This window comes from Mastomys coucha, unplaced genomic scaffold (assembly GCF_008632895.1).
Source record: "Mastomys coucha isolate ucsf_1 unplaced genomic scaffold, UCSF_Mcou_1 pScaffold21, whole genome shotgun sequence".
Lineage (NCBI taxonomy): Eukaryota > Metazoa > Chordata > Mammalia > Rodentia > Muridae > Mastomys > Mastomys coucha.
The window spans coordinates 105345762-105366117 of NW_022196904.1; the positions used below are offsets into that span (position 1 = coordinate 105345762).

Sequence of the window (20356 nt, forward strand, 5' to 3'; positions counted from 1 at the left end):
TGACAGCCTGCAGGCATCTTGAGGATTAGAAATGATGAGGATGTTAAATTTCACCTGTGATACACTAATTTCATTGGCTTGTTATTATAAAATTAAGCAGGATCTCCTCTCATTTGAAAGTATGAGTCATCCATAGCCTCTGCTCTAGTTGCATAAATCTGTCTTAAATACTCAGGCAATAAAATCGCTTAAAAAAAAAACCAGAAAACTAGACACTATTCTAATATGACAATGATGGAACTGATTATGCCAGTAATTTTAGAAGTAAAATTATAAAGCTGGAAAGACATCTCAGCCAGTAAAGTATTTGCCACTTGGGCCTAAGTTTGATCCCAAGCCTCCACATAAAAACTCACGCATGACCGTATAGGCTTGTAATCCCAGGACTGGGGAGATGGTTACAGGTAGATGGATTCCTGGTGCTCACTGGTCAGCCAGCCTAGCCTACTCAGTTAACTTCCAGTGAGTGACTCTGCCTCAAACAAAAGATGGACAGCACCTCAGGAAAGACACCCACGGTTGACTTCTGGTCTATACACCCACACCACACACACAATTCTGGAAATTGTAGTTACTAACACTTAATAAAATCATGATTAAGTATCTACATATCTATCTATGTAAAGCTAGAGATACACAGATGCTGTCATACTGTAGATAAGCAATTTAATCCTCACAAATTTTACAAAGTCCTATTGCTAATACCTCTGGTTCACAAATGAAGAAACATAGAACAGTTACATAATATGCCTAAATTTAGAGCAAACTGAGGCTGGAAAAATGGCTCAGCAGTTAAGAATATTTGCTCTTTCAGAAGACCCGAGTTTGGTTCCCAGAATTTACATGGTGATTCCAACCATCTATATCTCCATTACCAAAAGATCCAACACCCTCTTCTGATGTCCAAGGTACTAGGCATACAAACAGTATGCATATGTACATGCAGACAAAGCATAATACTCATGAAACAAATAAGTCTAAAAAGTAAAATAAAAATAAGCTTATAGCAGGCAGCAAATGTGGAATATATCCAAGCATTCCTAACTTACATGATACACTTTTATATTACCTGGAACCAGATAGGCTTAAATTACTATAACTTATTAATCATAAATATCAAATTTTTTCTTCAATCTTGAACTATTTTTTCCTAAGGTGATAAATTCTGCTTCAATCCCATCACGAGGCAGTTAACACTGCTAGGTAGTCACAACATACACAATTTACTAGTATCAAATGACTGGCACATTTATAATTTCACCAAGGAAAAGAATTCTTTCTTTCTTCTACAATAAAAATTTAATGACCAAAACAAAAATTGGAAAAGAAAAACCAGGCAAGAAGAACCTTCTATTAACAATTCACCCTTTACTAAAAATCAGATGGTTGGGTTCAGAATAAATAGAGAGAGGCAATTATCTTGAACACTAGAAAGAATATGGCAACAGAGAACTAAAAATAATTGTTCCATCTCTGTTAAAGATAGAGGCAGAGGCAGGCGGATTTCTGAGTTCGAGGCCAGCCTGGTCTACAGAGTGAGTTCCAGGACTGCCAGGGCTACACAGAGAAACCCTGTCTTGAAAAAACAAAACAAAACAAAACAAAAAAAAAAAAAAGAGAATATTCTATCTCTAATTCATGGGAAGGAGGAACTCACCTAAAAGGAGAAACCAAGTACTCTGGTATTAAACACTAATTTATCACAAAAATGAAATGGAAGACACAGAATTTAAATGAAAAATTTAAAATGTCAACAATTTTATTAATAAGAACAAATAGATGAAATAATTTTAACAACATATTTTTTTTACTACATCCAAATTAATCACATCACAGATAATATGAAAGTGAGTAGAGTATTTTCTTCTTTTAGTACTGAGTTTTGGAATTTGATGTTTATTTACACTTACTTATCACAAGAGACTAGTTAGTTAGCCTTTGTTTTGGGTTCTTTGATACAGAGTTTCATGTACCAGGGCCCACATTAAGGCTGAACTTTATCCTCCTGCCTTTCTTCCCAAAGTGCTGAGATTATAGGTTAATGCTACTGGCATTACAGCCTACATCGCCACACCTAGCAAACTAGTCACATGTATGCACAGCCCAGAGTCATAGTTTAGAAGAAAAGTTAGCAGGAAAAAGGGGCAAACAAGCATTATACCTTCTGCACAGTAACAAGATGCATGATAAAAGTTCCCAAAATCCATTTCTTTCCTTAAGGCAGAAAAGCAATTCAAATGCTTTCTATTTGGGAAGAAAATAGATTTTCTTTTTATGTAAGTCTATAGATAATCTACAGCCTTTACATAAAAGCTACCTTATCTTTTTTTTTTAACTTATTGTAATTTTTATTTGAAGTTTTTGCAACACAAGAAATCAAACCTTTGGGCTGGAAAGATGGCTCAGCAGTTAAGAGGACTGACTGCTCTTTCAAAGGTCCTGAGTTCAAATCCCAGCAACCACATGGTGGCTCAGAACCATCTGTACAGCTACAATGTACTCAATGTATACATAAAATAAATAAATCTTGAAAAAAAAAAAAAGAAATCAAACCAAAGATATCTGAGGCAACTGCTCTACCACTGAGTTATATCCCTAGCCATCTTCATAACTTTTGTATGTTATGTAACTTTTAAAAAGTATGGGGTACATACATTTTTGTTTATGTGCATGAATATTTGCCTACATACTTGTACTTGTACCAGTTGTATGCCTGGTGCCCATAGGGGACAGAAGAGTGTTTCAGATCCTCTGGCACTGGAGTTACAGATTGTTATAAGCTGGGAACTGAACCAGATTCTCTGCAAGAATGTAAGTACTCTTAACCATTCAGCCATCTCTCCAGTCTGGTACATAGACATTTTAATACTAATGTGACAAAGGGAAGCATCATGAGATGTGTTCACTTCCTCGATGATGTTTCTCTCACATATATATACATATATACACATATATGTATATATACATATATGTGTATATATGTATATATATGTATATGTATATATATACTATGTACCTTGCACTCTGCTCAATGATGAAAATTGAAATAAAAGTTTAACTATGCTGCGCAGTGGTGGCACAAACCTTTAATCCCAGCACTCAGGAGGCAGAGGCAGGCAAATCTCTGTGAGTTTGAGGCCAGCCCAGTCTATAGAGTGAGTTCCAGAACAGCCAGGGCTACGCAGAGAAACCCTATCTCAAAAATCAAATAAAAAGTTTAACTATAAAATGTCTGTGGAAAACAATAACCCAAGAAGAAAGAATTTCCTACTTACAGTGTACAGCAGAACTAATCCTCCAATGTATAACAAGGAACCACTAGGGGAAAATAACTGACAAGTCTGTAGTGAAATGAAAGAGTTTGGATAAGCAGTTCACAAAAGTAAAGATGTCTAATACATTTCCTGTTGTTGAGACAATAACAATTAAACTACCCCAAGCCTGTATACCAAACTCTATTCTCTACCCATGAATGAGAAAGTAAGAACTGAGAAAGAACTAAGAAAGAAACTATTTTATGAAATTTAAAAATTTATAGTAAAATATATGATGAGAGTAATAAAGATTAGAGGGGGGAAACAGTAGCAAACATACAATAGGAAACTGGTAAGCTACTGGCAATAATGATCAAGCAAAGAAAAATTAAAATTGATGTGGTAGCACAAGCCTGCAATCCTAGCACTCAGGAGGTAGAGGGAAGAAGTCAGGAGTTCATGGTCATCCTCAGCTATGTACTTACTTTACTTTATGTATATGAGTATTTTGATTAAATTGCATGTATGTCTGTATACTGCAAGGAATGAGTGCCCATGGTGGTCGGAAGAAAGCGTCAAATTCCCTTGGCACTGGAATTACAAAGAGTTGTCAGCTACTATATAGGGGCTGCAATTCCAACCATGGCATCCTCAGCTATATAAAAGAGTTCAAGACCAGCCTGTCCCAAAAGCAAAAACTAAAACAAGTACTATAAACAAAATATGTGCTTATTATGGTAGATATCTTAACTGGTGATGAGCAGAGAGAAGCTCCTTTATTGAAGCTATCAACAACTCACAGTTAATGGGAAACCTTGAAAATTTTCTTACACCAATAAACAAGAGCAGGATGCCAACTACCTACTACCTTAATTCAACATTTTAGCTAGTTCTAGACAGTACATTAAGGTAAGAAAAAGAAGTAACAGTATCAAATAGGAAAAGCCAAAATACTGGTTGACTACCTTCTACCTGAAATGCTTGAGATAAGTACTATTTCAAATTTTAGAATATTTGCATATTGAGATGTACCCAAGTCTAAACAGGAATATATTTAATATATACCTTATATAGAACCAAAATATAATTATATTTTTCTCCTTCTCATTGTTTTATGAAAAATTTGGTCTTGAACCCATGGCAATCCATCTGTTTCAGCCTCCCAAAGTGTATTTTGAGCCACCATGTATCTTGATAATTCTGGGGATCTGGGGGTACTACTAGGGATTGAATCTGAGACCTTACATGTGTTAGGCAAGCTCCCTATCCCAGCCTGGGAGCTATCTTAAATTGGACAAACTTTAAATTTCTTTCCTAAACCGATGATCATGTGCACGCGTTATTTTTCAAAGCCATATGATTCCTTTTAGTTGGATCAAAATACATCATTACTGTGAAGTTCCTGAGAGAAGTACACTTCCTCTCTCCTTTGGAAATAGAAATACTGGCCTAGAGTTCAACAGAGCAATTTGGCTAGAGATTAAAAACAAACCTCTAGGTGACATCTATGAACACCTGAAGACCTGAAGGCCAGAGCAATTGATACCTGCAGAGAATGCAAAGAATGAAAAGAGGGCAAGACAGAGATCAAGAAACCCAATACTGCTCAAGTAGAAAACAAAACCAGGAAAAGAATATGATAGAGAAATACAGGAATAAGATGGTATAAGAAAATGGTCAGTATTGTCAGAATCTATAGATGGGATAAGGACTGGAAAAAGTTTATAAAAAGTAGACACCAGAGGGGATCAAAGAACTCTTCAGGGACTTTATGAGAAACAGATATATTGAAATACCTTCCCTTAAAAGTTCACTCAGGGGCAGGCATGGTGGTGCATTCCTTTAATTAAAGCACTTAGGAGGCAAAGGCAGGATGATCTCTTTTGAGTTGGAGGATAGCCTAGTCTATGTAGAGTTCTAGGATAGCCAGAACTGCATGAGAACCTGTTTCAAAAACAAACAAAAATTCACTTAAGCCAGGTGTAGTGGTACATGCTTTTGATCCCAGAACTCAGGAGATGAAGTTCTGAGTTCAAGGCCAACCTGATCTGCATAGTAAGTCCTTATCTCAATATGTATAATTAAATTAAATTAAATTAAATTAAATACACAGGGCTGGAGGGATAGTTTAGTAGTTAAAAGTATATTCTGCTCCAGAGGATCAGAGTTTAGTTCCCAGACAGAAATTATGAGCTCCAATGCATTTATGTCAAATAACTCACAACTACCTGTAACTCCCTTAGTAATACTCTCAAAGTTAGCATCAAATCAAATTAGTACATAGATGATATTTTCTTAAAGGAAGTAAAGGGTGGCTTGTGAAGGGCTGTGTGTTTATCTTATATAGTTCAGGCTGGCCTTGAACTCCAGCCTCTACTTTCTAAGTGCATGGATTATAGTCACTTGTTACCATGCCTGACTGGAAGTACACTGTAAGTTTATATATTGTATAAATAATTTAGTCTTGTCCAAAAGGAAGTCTACTTTGGCATACCTAATAGGAATGTCATTGCTTAGTGTGTGACTGGCAATATATAACAGCCAATTATATGATTTGGGGTAGGAAAAACTTTAGGTGATAAAGTATAATCTTAATTAAGCCTGAAGACTGAGTTCAACAACACCACCGGCACTCTAATAACTGTGCCTATGCAATGAAGGCACAGTTGGAAAAAACATGGTCCCTAAAACTCATATGAGAATCCCTGGTTGCCAATACTCCATGTATACTGTTATATTACACACTGAGTGGGAGCATAACACATTCTTACTTCACTGGGAAAACTACAGAAGTTCCACGTTGGGAACATTCCTGGACTTTGCTCTACATGCTCTTTTCCTTGGCTGATTTTAATCTATCCTTTCCCTGTAATAAACTATTAACCACAAGTGTAACAGCGTTCTATATGTTTTATGTGTCCTAACAGATTATCAAACTTAAGGGTGGTTTGGAGAACTCTGCCTTTCAATGTACAGTTCATGTATGACATGAGGATAGTCTTATGGGCATTAAGCCTTCAGAGGTAAGATGGTAATAAATACAGTAAGGCAGATCTGAAACACAAAAGACAGAAAGCAGGACTGAAGAACTTCCTAGAGACAGGGCAAGCTGGTTAGAGAGACTGACAACAGAGTTCTATAGGATGTCAGTGTTCAGAATCCATATTTTGCTGATAAGCTGTCATGGTTCTTTTTCAGTTCTTTTATCTATTTATTTGCAGTTTGAGAAGATTTATATAAGTTTTAAATACTCTAGGTAATCTAAATCAAAATCCTCCTAAATTTTTATAATAAGCTAAATTGCTATACTCATTATTTATACCTAGCTCATATATTATATAACCCTTGTGATAGACAACTATAAAGAACCAAACAAACTTGACAGCAGGGCATAGAGCAGTGATTCTCAACCTGTGTGTATCAACCCCTTTGGGGTTGGGTGGAAAAACACCTTCATGGGGTCCCCTAAAACCACCAGAAAATATTGATATTATGAGTCATAACAGTAACAACATTACAGTTATGAAGCAACAATGAAGTAATTTTATAGTTGGGAGTCACGACATGAAGAACTATATTAAAAGGTCACAGGTTAGGAAGGTTGGCATAGAATACATCTGTAATCTCAGCAGGGAGGAGGCTGAGAAAGGAGGGCTGCCGGAGTTCAAAGTGAGAGAGAGACAGAGACAGAGACAGAGACAGAGACAGAGACAGAGACAGAGAGAGACATACAGAGAAAGATAGGATGGGACACGGCTGACTGACACTGATTGCTGGGTTTTATCCTAGCTGCACTTCAGCTTTGATTAGGCATTTCATCTCTTAGGGAACCAATTTCTCAAGTAAATGAAGTGGTTATGCACTGTATGGTAAGATTTACTCAAACCCCAGCATTTCACCATCAAACCTGATTTGCAATTTTTAATTATTTCCTCTAAATTTATTTAAATGTGCAGCAATATTTCTGCCTTACAGTCTGACACAATGAAAGTTTTTCATTTGAATCCAACTTAATTTTACTTTGTGGATCTGGTGATATGTTTTGATAAAGATGGAGAATAAGTTAGCTGAGGCTGTAGGCTTCAGGTTCAATGTCTAGCCACAAAACAAAAGAAAAAAAAGTTCAATCTTAAGATTACATAGCAAACCTCCCTGCCCTCCTTCAAAGAACCTTGAAAAATATGACAGTAAGAGTGTGTAGTGTTGGAGACACTCTACTGTACTTAACAGTGTAACAGAAAGACAAAGATAAAGTTTATGCACACTGTTCAAAAATCCTTACTGTTCTGTAGAAAATAACAAATAAAAATAAAAATGGAGGGTTTGGGGTATAGCTTAATAACAGACAGTTTTGCCTAGCATGGAAAGGGCCGTGGGTTTCTTGGCAAAGAAAGGGAGGGGAACAGGGAGATCCAAAAGATAAATATGCAGGTAAATGAGGGAACTAACAATGAGTTGGCATAGGATGGTGGCAGTGGAAATGTTAGAAGTGGTTTGATTTAAACAAACATGCTGAGTTTAGATAGAATGCGAAACAGAAAAACAAAGAATTTCGTTGGGGAGGTGGATGTTATTTTTAGTCAGTAGGGGAAAAAATGAGGCATGGGAAAAACTAAGTTTCCCCAAGATTCTTCATGATCTTACACACATGTAAAGCAGGGCCTTACACTTGCAGCACTCAGGAGCCAGAGGCATAAGGATTACTATTGATTTTAATGTCAGCTTGGTCTACCTATACAATTCCAGGCCAGCCAGGCCTAAATAGTGTAATCCTTAAAAGAGGTAAAACAAACAAAAAGACCAAGACACAGGTAAGGCTTTCCAGAGCTCCAGCAACTGCCAGGTGAGAGCCAGTGAGTAAATTGCTTGCCAAACAAACTGTAAATAGAGGAGAACAGAAGTTCAAGAATAAAGTGGAACGCAACTAATCTTCCCTGTCTTTATTTCAGCTAAATTATTAATATTATTATTATTGTTGTGTGTGTGTGTGTGTAAGGTATGTGTGGGGTACTCATGCCATAGCACCTTAGGAATTGGTTCTTTCCACCACATGGGTCCCAGGGATCCAACTCAGGTTGTCAGGCTTGGTGACAAGCTCCTTTAACCCATTAGGCTTTCTTGCCAGCCCATATTTTTAAAATTTTAAATTCAAAATGTTTTGTACGTATACTAATAAGGAGCTTAAGTCATGACAAAATTAATGGCTACACTGTAAGCCAATACGCACTAATCTTTGTTCCACTCTCAACCCTTTAGCAACCCTTTTAGCAACATTCTAAACGAGGACACCCAGCCACAACACCCTTCTGTGTCTAGACAGGGACGGGGATCTACTCTAAGTGAGTTGGGAAGCTCAAGGAAGAGAGGCCCAGTCACAGACAGAAGCTTCTTCTGAAAGGCAACATACTGACCACAAAGTCTGCAATCTAGTTTGTTCCCAACCATGTCAGTTGTTGGTGGAGATAATTACTGAACTTTGGACTACTTTTCTGTTCATTCATTTAACATGAATCATTAAATATACTTTGACATTACCAAAATTTCAACATGACAAACAACAGTAAATCTTTTGTGCTAAATGTTACAGTACATGCCTCCATTTTCAACACGGCTTAAGAGGAGAAAAGTTAAAATAGAAATACAACTAAGAATTACAAAGGGAGCTGGTGAGATGGCTCAGTGGGTAAGAGCACTGATTGCTCTTCCAAAGGTCATGAGTTCAAATCCCAGCAACCACATGGTGGCTCACAACCACCTGTAATGAGATCTGATGCCCTCTTTTGGTGTATCTGAAGACAGCTTCAGCGTACTTATAGTAAATAAATAATAAATGAATCTTAAAAAAGAATTACAAAGAATCAGTAACAAACAATAAAAAACTGAGTCCAGCTGGGAATGTGGCTTACTTGATAAGAGTGCTTACCTAGCATGCATGAAGAATTTATGTTTACGTATAGATACATGTGTGTGCATGTGACATAAGTATGTGGGTGTGTGCATGTATCCAATCATTAAAATAAGCATCAAGGAGGCTGGAGAGAGGGCTCAGTGTTTAAGAACACTGACTACTCTTCCAGAGGTCCTGAGATCAATGCCCAGAAACCACACGGCGGCCCATAACCATCTGTAATGGGATCTGATGCCCTGTTCTGGTGTGTCTGAAGACAGCTACAGTGTACTCATATAAATAAACTTTAATAAAAATAAAGTAAGGCCAGGCAGTAGTGGCGCATACCTTTAATCCCAGCACTTCGGAGGCAGAGGCAGGCAGATTTCTGAGTTTGAAGCCAGCCTGAGTTATACAGAGAAACCCTGTCTCAAAAAAAAAAAGAAAAAAAAAACTAAACAAAACAAAATATAAAATAAAATAAGCATCGATGTACTCTAAACACTAAGAAGTCCAAGCCCATGTAAAGACGCTGAGCAACATTAGTCAGAAGGGAGACACAAATCTACAACCACACACTCCAATCTACTTGACAACGAAATTTAATGGAAAATAGGAAGTAGTGGCAAATATATGCAGAAACTATCATATTTTGCTGGTAAGGGATGCAAAATGGGCAGCTACTCTAAAAACACTTTTGTGTGCTTCCTTTAAAATGTAAACATAATTATTGTTTGAGCTAGCAATTCTACTCCTACTCAAAAAGCACCAAAAGCATAATTTACCCATCAATCGGTTTAAAGGACACTGTGGTGACCAAACTATGCAATCTTGGTATAAGCACTATTATTTACAATAGTCAATAGGTGGGAATAATCATGTATCCATCAATGCATGGATATACAAAATGTGGCATATGCATGGAACAGAATATCATCCAGTCATAAAAAGTAACGAAGACTACTGTAACGTGGATGATCCTTAAGGGCATTACACTAAGTGAAACAAAGCAAACAAAAGGAACAAATACAGTCCATTTCCACTCAGGAAATATCTGGAATAAGGAAATAGGGAGACAGAAAGTTGGGTAATGATTATTAAGGACTGCAGGAGATAGGAGCATGGATAGTTATTACTTTACGGGCAGTCTCATATTGCAGTAGTAAGTTTTTCAAAATAGACAGTGGTATAGACTGTCTATAGAACATTATAACTGACGCCATACCGGGTAGTGGAGGCGCATGCCTTTAATCCCAGCACTTGGGAGGCAGAGGCAGGCGGATTTCTGGGTTCTCAGTCTACAAAGTGAGTTCCAGGACAGACAGGGATACACAGAGAAACCCTGTCTGGAAAAAAAAACAAAACCAAAAAAACAACAACAAAAAACCCACCTGATGCCACTAAACTATAAATGGGCAAGTGTTTGCTTGTGTATGTGTGAAAGAGAAGGAGAGAGAGTCAGAGGGAGAGGGAGAGAGAGAGAGATAGAGAGAGACAGAGAGAGAGTGAAAGAGAGACAGAGACAGCTGAGGGTATAGCTCAATGACAGAATTCTTATCTAGTAGGTCTAAGGCCCAGAGAGAGAGAAAGAGAGAGAGAGAGAGAAAGAGAGAGAGAGAGAGAGACAGAGACAGAGACAGAGAGACAGAGAGAGACAGAGAGAAACAGAGAAAGAGACAGACTGACTGAGGGTATAGTTCAATGGCAGAGTTTTTATCTAGTAGGTGCAAGGCTCTGGGTTTAAGTTCCAGTATCATGTACCCACCAGAGTCCAGAGTTACATGCTTTTAATCCTAGCTCTCAGGAGGCTGAGGCAGGAGGATCAAGAGATCAAAGCCAGTTTGATCTATAAAACTAGACTGTAACTCAAAAAAAACTACAATCTTTTTGAAGTGATGAAAATATTGTCTGTCTTTTCCTTCCTCCCTACTCCTTTTGCTGACAGCATCCTTGTGTAGCTCAGGTTGCCCCAGACTCACTACAGTTAAGTAGCAAAGGATAACCATAAACTCCTGATCTTCTTGCCTCTCATTTGTCGAGCACTATGACCACAGGTGTAAGTCATCAAGCTTGATTACCGAATTCCACAAATGCTAGGCAATCACTCTAGCAATGGAGCCACATCCCCAGTCCCACATTCTCTGTCCTAATCGATGTTGTGCCAGTTCTGTGAACTGCTGTTTTCCATAATCAACAGAAGTGCTCAGTTTGGGTGCACAGATGTCTAGATAAATAGATTTATGAATTTTTATATGTAAAACATACCTCAGTAACTATGAGTGGGGCAAAAAAAGCAACTGCAGTTAGTGGGGTATATGTAGTGGTTCACACTTGTAATCCTTGCACTTACAAGGCTGGGGGCAGGAATGCCAAAAGTTTAAGGCTAACCTATTGCTACAGAGTGAGAAGGTAACCAAAAAAAAAAAAAAAAAAAAAAAAAAAAAAAAGCAAGCACTGTCATGCCAGCATGCACAAAATCTAGTCTGAAAACTCCATGGCAGAATACTCATCTAACATACAAAAAAAAAGGAGGAGGTCTATTCTGAAAAGAGGGTCATTCCAAGACAGATATGGGATACAAACATGTAATTTCAGCATTTCAAGACTAAGGCAAAAGGATTGGAGGGTGTTCAAGTCTACTCTAGGTTGCCAGTGAAAATCTGTCTCCCACTCCCTCCAAAAAAAAAAAGAAAGTACAACAGAGTATATTTTTTAGCTCTCCTAGAGCTAAAAAGCACCCTTTTCCCTCTTAGCACTTTAGTCTAAGACTGATTTATACATTAAACTATGAAGTATTTGTTAGAACAGTCATAAATTCTGCTATGAACATTGATAAGGTGACTTAATAAATAAACCAATGCAGTTACAGTTACTCACAGCACTGTGGTTTTGTTTCTAAGAATAGTTAGGTCTCCGTCAGAGCTTATCTTGTAGGAAGAGCATACATGTTTACTTACTCTCCCAAACTGAAAATAGAACATTTGAAAAGTATTTTCCTGATTTCTAAGTAGACTGCATTTTTTGAAACAAAACCGCTCTTGTGCCATTCCCTCCTCAACAGAGGTATTGCCAGCACTGATCTCCACTTGGGAGTCTCCTCTCGTTCATTTCCTCTCACCTGGAAAGAAGACTGTGATTTTGCTTTGTTTTCTCATTACACAGTGGAACTTTAATAATAATTTCTTAGAGATATGTAGTGGCCTACAATGTAACACACATGAAGCTGAGTCAGTAGGATTACTCTAAGTTCAAGCCCAGCATAGGCTATACTTTTGAGACCCTGTCTTGAAAGGGGAGGGAGGGAGGGAAACAGCTGTACACACCTGTAATGCCAGTACTTGGGAAGTAGAAGCAGGTAGATCAAGAGTTCAAGGCCACATAGCAAATTCAAAGCCAGCCTATCTCAGAAAAATGTTGTCATTATATGGATTATAATTGGTCTTTCCAGGTTGGACTATAAACTTGCTCATTCTTTAAAAAATACTCCAAAACTGCGCTACATGTTACATATGTAAACATTCAAACATCAATTTAAGAAACACAATGAAGGGCTGGCAAGATGGCTTAGTGGGTAAGAGCACTCACTGCTCTTCTGAAGGTCCTGAGTTCGGATCCCAGCAACCACATGGTGGCTCACAACCATCCATAATGAGATCTGACACCCTCTTTTGGTGCGTCTGAAGACAGCTACAGTGAATTACGAGTGGGGCCGGAGCAAGTGGGGCAGGCAGAGGTCCTAAGGTCAATTCCCAGCAGCCACACACATGATGACTCATGGCCATCTGTACAGCTACAGTGTACTCATACACATAAAATAAATAAATATAAATCTTAAAAAAAAAAAAACCAAACACAATGAAAAGAACACGGGACTAGCATTCCAGGACCTGGGTTCAAACAGTGACTCTCTAGACACTATGCCAAATAAGTCATAATATAATTATGCCTCATTTTCTTCTCCAAGAAAGCAAGAATATTCATTATTTATTTGAATAAGGTGTTGAGGATGAAAAGCATTATTTAAGCTATAATCAGCAATCAATGCAAACATCAGGCTCTTACGTTGTTGATCTAAGTTTGTGATTCTCGACCTTCGTAATACTGCAGCCCTAACACTGTTCCTCATGTAGTAATGATCCCCCAACCATAAAATTTTTTCATTGTTATTTTATAATGTAATCTTGTTGCTATTATGATAGCAATGTAATATCTGTGTTTTTTGATGTCTTAGGTGACACTTGTGAAAGAGGGTCATTCAACCCTCAAAGGAGTTGCATTCACAAGTTGAGAACCACTGGTCTAAATTATCTACTTCTAGTGTCTGTTTCTAACAAATCTCAATGTTCATCAAATTAAGTGAAACAACTGTTTTTTTCTATAGTGTAACTGTTAAGCTAGGTATGGTGGTGCATGCCTGTAATCCCAGGTACTTAGGAGGCTGAGGCAGGCCAGCAAGTTAGTTCCTTGGCAACCTGAATTACATAGAAAGACTGGATCTCCATACTAAAGCCAGATACAATGCTTAATGTCCATAAAGCAGTACTTGAAGGCCTGGGGTATGAAGACTCCCATGAATTCAAGGTTACTTGGGTCTATATAGTGATTTCTGGGCTAATCTGAGCTAAAGTATATGACTCCACTTCACAGTAAGTCTTTCAGAAATCATTACTGTTTAACAGGAAGGATATTAATTAAATAGTATTTTAATATATTCTCAAAGCCCAAAGATAAATATCTATAGCTAAGCCAACAAAAACTGCTTTCAAATCTATTTAAAAAATGTTTTAAAACTCCATTTATTTTGTACCCAAATAGCTAAAAAGAAACCCAAGGTCAGTTATGGTGGTACCTGCCATCCTAACACTTGGTAGATAAACACAGGAAGAGCTAGACTTCAAGGGGCTCCTTTGCTACAATCTGAGGCCAGCATAGGCTTCATGAGACCCTACCTATAAAAGCAAAAATGAAACCCAGAAAGTAGTTCACTGTTGTATTTATTTCCTTTTTGGCTGTCAAAATGTCTATGTGTACATCTTATTCTTTTTTAATCACATCAGAAAGAAAACATAGGCTAGGCATGGTGGCACATGCCTTCAACTCCATTGATGAGGAGGTAGAAGGCAGATCTCTGAGTTTGAAGCTTCTCAATGTGGTAAATTCCAGACCAGGGCTTCACAGTAAGATCCCAAGTGGATAATGTCCCAACAATTTAAAACAAAAATCCTAGTGCCAGGGATGGTGTAAGATACCCCTTAATAGGTTTGTTGGATAAGGATGTACCAAAGCTTCCCCTCCCCCCAATACAAGCTATTGCTATTGCTCATGGTTGCTAACCAGACCTAAGTAATAAGACACTATTGCTGAAGACAGAAAACACTTCTAGTTGCAAGACATGCAAACATTAAGCTAGAACTGAGCTGGAAACTTCCTTCTTGCTGTCTATTTTTTATGATGTCAGATGGCATTGTGCAGGTTACTAGAAGAGAAATGTCATCAACACCCTTATTCTGCGCTAAATTCTGTGAGCTACAATACCAATGAATCTTCTGGCCAAGATGTGCTCACTGGTGCAATAGTGGCATGGCTGTTGTCTTAGATAGGGTTACTATTGCTGTGATGAAACACCACAAACAGAAAAAGCAAACTGAGGGATGGGGAGAGGGCTTATACGGCTTATGCTTCCAAATCACTGTTCGTCACTGAAGGCAGGACAAGAACTCAAACATGGTGCTCGCTTCGGCAGCACATATACTAAAATTGGAATGATACAGAGAAGATTAGCATGGCCCCTTGCAAGGATGACACGCAAATTCATGAAGCGTTCCATATTTAAAAAGAAAAAAAAAAAGAACTCAAACATGGTAGGAATCTGGAAGCAGGAGCAGATGCAGAAGCCATTGAGGGCACTGATTGCTGGCTTGTTCCCCATAGCTTGCTCAGTCTGCTTTATTGAGTCAAATTAGCCAGCACAGCTGTTATGGGGACAACCAACTGCTTCTAATTGGATTTAAGGACCACTCTATAGGAATTCATACCTGTACTTGTACACAAGCCCAAGGAGAGGAACCTATTATTGTTGTTTTGCTAAGTGGATAAAGTGTTGAACTAACTTCTAGATATTTATGTTGTAGTGCTATTCTCAGTGTAGGTCAAGGAAGCTTCTCTTTACAGTGGATGTAAATTAATGAAGAGCTGTATGACTAATCAATGTGTTGAAAACAACTGACTGCTGAGGGCTCAGCCTTAAACAGGACATCAGTACCACCCCTCCAAAGTTCAAGTAATACTGAGGAAGAGAGGCTGAAAGAACTTAAGAGCCAGAATATGGGAGGGAATACTGTAAAACAGTCTTCAGGGTGTGACACGGCTGCTGTATCCATTACTCACAGAGGCATGGCACAAGACCTGCATAAGACTGGGCCCATTAACATTCTATCATGGATTTGGAAGGGACTCATAAACCTACCCCACTCTCAAGGAGCTATAGGAATAGTTGCCAAGGATAACCACCCATCCATGCTCATGCTGACAACCTTAATTAAAATTTCCACAAAAGGGAAAAAGGAAAACATGAAAGTTGTTGGGAGAAAGAAGAGGTTTACTGGGAAGGGAAGTTATAAGACAGGATTAACAGCGGTGGGGTTAGAAATATCATAATATATTATATATATGAAATTTAAGATAAAAGGAATACACAAATGCACAAAATAAAGATATAAAAACTGCGACTTCATGGCCAGATGTGCTGGTGCATGCCTTTAATCTCAGCACTGGAGACAGAGACAGATCTAGGCCAGCCTAATATACCTAGTGAGTCCCAGGTTTAGAGATACAGAGGGAACTGGTCTCAAAATAACAACAAAAGCAAGCAAGCAAGCAAACAAAATTGTGGCTCCCACATAAGCAAGAAAAACCATAGTCCTATGAACAATGTGGAAGATATCTATTGAGAGCAGAATTTCCAAGTGCGACCCTGATTCCTACTAAAAGAATATTGTATATAAATACTATCAAATAAATACCAGAGCTATTAGGCTTTTCTCAGTTATCCTACTATTTGCAGGTAATGGAAGAGATTTTAGGACCTGATCACTTTTACCTACGTTGCCCTTGTTAATTAATAGAAAGAACTCATTCTGTAAGCCTCATTTTGGGCATGATCTTTCTCATCAGACCTGCTCATTTCTTCACCTCCCAACTGAGATCACATCCTTCTTTGGAACTTTGAATCCATCACTGTCTTGGTTTGTAGCTCAACTCAATTACAGCTATCAAATGAAACCACCAAACTAAAGGGGATATGGCTCTGTGGTAGAGTGCATGCTTAGGCCCTAGGTTCAGTCCCTACCTAGTACTGGGAGGGTGGTGTGGTGTATGTGTGTCCAGATTAAACAAATCACCAAATTCTGTAAATACAGCTCATTAAGATACCTTCAGCAGCTGCCTGTTTTAAATTTGTTTTGAAAATATGATCAATTAGTAAAACAGATTAAGTTGTCTTATCAAAGCAAGGTAAGTTACAACTTCATTCTGAAAGTACTGAAAATCAAACCAGGGCCTGTGGTAAGGCAAGGTTTCTTAGCTTTATCCCCAGCTCACAAAACTTTTGTTGTTTTGCTTTTTGTTTTTGGAGACAGTCTTCTGTAGCTCAGGCTCATCGCTACAGGTATGTTGTTACAGCATTTTAAGAAAGTGCTTTGCACCCCTCCTGATCTGAATGGTTGGTATGATGCTGCGGTGCAAACTCTGAGCTCTTAGAAATCAGCCTGTCTTTAGATAGAAATGTACTGAATGTGCCTAATTTATTACATTCCAAACAATATGCTAAATTTACTCCTGGACACAGAAATGTACACAACAACATAAAACTGAATGGAAAATTTGGAGTTCTAAATGGATGCAACAAAGAATTATACACTTAACACAGCTAATTACAGAAAGTTAGTTGTTTCTAAATTCCTGAAAGCAAACAAGCCAACCTTTATGCGCTATAAAAATGAAAAAAGTGGGGCTGGAGAGATGGCTCAGTGGTTAAGAGGTTAAGAGCACTGACTGCTCTTCCAAAGGTTCTGAGTTCAAATCCCAGCAACCACATGGTGGCTCACAACCATCCGTAATGAGATCTGACTCCCTCTTCTGGAGTGTCTGAAGACAGCTACAGTGTACCTACATATAATAAATAAATAAATCTTTAAAAAAAAATGAAAAAGTATACCATATACACTCCCCATTAAAGTATGTTTGCAAGTTAAACTGCAGGCAACATGTACACAAATCATAACACAACTTTGCTTCCTTTATTATTATTATTATTATTATTATTATTTTAAGAGACAGTCTCACTAGGTAGTCTAAGCTAGCCTTAAACTTGACTCTCCTACCAGAGCTCTGCAATGCAGACCAGCACTGCAATTACAGGATACACCACCATGCCCAAGACAACAGAGGTTTTCACAAGACAAACTGCTTTTGAATCTGAATTTCGCCAGCATAGCATGGGAATCTGTGGAAGTTCTGTATTTATTTTGTATCTATGTTAAAAATCACTTTGAAACTAAGTTTGAATTAACAAATATCTCTATGATCAGTTACAATGCCTTTCAGTACTCAAAACACTGAATGTCAAACACGCAAGACAGCTTCAAAAACTTGAAAATTTCAATCAAGGCACTTCAGCGTGGTCTGTAACCTTGAATAACCAACTCCAATTACAGCATGGCTGCTTAACAGTTTCTTGTGGAGAATGAACCATCAAGGAGGCAAGAGTACAAAGTCTTCCCTGGAACCAGTGTTCCAGGACCTCTGCGCAGCCTCTCTTCCCCATTGCTACTTTACCAACCCCCTAAGAATAGTCTTTTATTTTCTGTCCTTGTGGCTTGTCATGTTCCAAATTCAATGATTTTTCCCAAGGCAGTTTGCCTCCTAACACCTACCTGAAAAGATTTGGGGATACTTCTTTAATAAGTACTTTTGTTCAAACAGGGATGCTTCCTTCGTGTCACTGAATTCAAACACCCACTGGCTAAAATAAAAATATAATAGTTAGAACTTCACCTTCTATCAGGACGACACGGGGAAAGAACTACCGTATACACTCCCCTCCTCTCCAACTATTTCTTGTTCCCCAGTCACTCAGGAAGAGTTAAATATTCTTACTTTAATGCCCTAGCAGAAAGATGAGGCAGTAAATATACACAAACTTATTGCGTTCCCAAAGCAAGTAGATTCGGGATTTTTGTTTTAAGGTAAAGAGGTGAAGGGTCTCAGGAGAAGAAAAAGAACCACCCGAGGCTCCAAAAACCGAGCTGGAAGAGGAGGAAGAGGCCATAGCAGAAGTTCAATAGCCACTTTCCAGAACAGTCGGAACCGGAGCCTGGGACCGCCGCCGCGGCTCCCTCACTGTCCCGGGGGACCGTGGGGTGGCTTCCCCTCCCCCCGAGGGACAGCAGCGTCCGGCGGCCGCGACAAAGGGGCCTGGCGTGGGGCGCTGGCGACCGCCGGGTGGGGGACAGGGCCCGGAGGAACAAGTCAGAGAGGATGGAGTGACCAAGGGGCACGGCGGCCGCGGTCCCTCCCCTCTAAGTCCCTCGGCGGTCGCGCAGCGCCAGGCCTCGCTCCGCACGCACCGGCCGCCCCTCACCTCACGCCGCGGGAGCCTCGGTCTTCAACGCAACCCGAGCCTTCGCGCCCTCTAAGGTCCGAGCCATGTTTTTCTCCCGCCTCAGCTGGCTCAGCCGGCTGCGGAGGAGAGCTTCGACTGACTCCGAGGCCAGCCGAGCATTGCACGTCACTTCCGATGGTACAAGCACCGCCCCTGTGCTTGAGATCCTTGCGATTGGCTGACGCGGATGGCCTACCTGAGGGGGTAGGCGGGGTGCAGGCGGGGCCTGAAAGGCAAGCAGCGGGGAGGCTTCGGGCTGGAGTTGCTCCCCGGGGGAATGGGTGTCTAGGTGCGGCCAGGGGCCTCTCTGGGAGGCTACCTCGGGATCCCTCCTGGCCCGCCTCGGGCTCCGAAGCGCCCTTAGTTCCCGGGCCCGTTCCCAGCACCGCAATCCGCCGACCTCTGGCCTGCGGTTGCCTGGTTTGAGATTTTGGCCCCAGGCCACCGGGAGATTAGCTCGGATTGGAAGACAGAAAAGAACAGTCAAGACGAAATCTTTCATTCCCTCCAGCATTTAGCGAGCTCTCGCGGACGTTCTGATGCTTCGAACTTTGTAATTAGCTCTCATCATTGTGGGTCCTGTAAAGGTCTGGATGCGTGCGTGCGGCGTTCTCACCTTGGTGTTTGCTGACAGCCTTGCCGCGGCCAGGTGAGGAAGGTTAGCCTGATAATAACAGCGCTCGGCCAGACATCACACCCAGGCCCCATAGTAATCATACCTTTCTCGTGAGCACGGACTGGAATTGTGCTTGTAAAGAGTTTAGCGCTGTTGTCGAATTCAAAACTGTGAAGCAGATGGGAAAATTATTCCCGTTTTACAGATTGCAAAAGAGGACTGTCGGTAACTGTCAGAGACAGGAATGGCAAAGTAAACCGGCAGAGTCTACTTGGGTTTTGGAATTTAGAAGTGTATCCCCAGCGTTTTCCCCTTTCCTTTAGTAAGGCAGGAGAGACCTCTGGTTCTTTCGTTTAAATAAACACGCATGCACTTCTAGAGACTGGATGAAGTTCTACTTTAAGGGGAAGTGGGAGAAAGGGGCAGGGAAGGAGTGGAGGGGAGGGAATATGAGAATGTGGCATCTTTCTGTAGTCCAAGCTGAGGCTAAGACAGGCAATTACTAAAGCTCAGCAGTTCAGGACCTGTCTCAAAAAAGAAAAGAAAAACTAGCTCAGTGGTAGTGCACCTAACTAGCATTTGTGAGGTGTAGGTTCAGTCGCCATCACTAGCTAGCTAAGCAGAACAAAAAGCTATTCTAGGGAGAAGTCTAGGAGCAACTTCTGGCTGTACCACCTTCCCAGCCCCTGCTGTCCACTAACCCCACCTTCCTCTGTACATTGGCACTTCCAAGCAAGCTTACACACCCCAGAGGAATGTCCCTTAGGAATCTGCTCTGCTCTACAGCATTGTTCTGCTTTATCTTCTGATCAAAGGAGGAATTTATACACTTGGCAGCTCTTCCTCAAGATTTAAAAGGGTGAGGAAAAGGAATTCTCTCAGGACTGGCTTCCTACCTTCTGCTGGAGAACAAAGTGTGCCTTTAGGAAAGAAAAGAG

The 20356-nt window shown here is 39.8% G+C and overlaps 1 protein-coding gene and 1 non-coding gene across 3 annotated transcripts in view; one reads left to right on the forward strand and one right to left on the reverse strand.

Annotated features, from left to right (window-relative positions):
- The window catches only part of Pik3c2a (phosphatidylinositol-4-phosphate 3-kinase catalytic subunit type 2 alpha), a 103157-nt gene extending 84228 nt beyond the window's left edge, over nt 1-18929 (reverse strand). The window contains exons 1-2 of one of the 2 annotated variants that reach the window (XM_031388018.1): nt 18782-18929; nt 18075-18163 (exon numbers count right to left, since the gene is read on the reverse strand). The gene's annotated coding sequence lies outside the window, so the exon portion shown is untranslated. The remainder of the gene's footprint in view (nt 1-18074; nt 18164-18781) is intronic. The other variant, XM_031388019.1, reaches the window with a different exon arrangement.
- LOC116104206 lies at nt 14869-14974 on the forward strand. The gene has a single exon (XR_004123741.1). It is a non-coding gene; the product is annotated as a U6 spliceosomal RNA (small nuclear RNA).
- Nucleotides 18930-20356: the final 1427 nt, after the last annotated feature.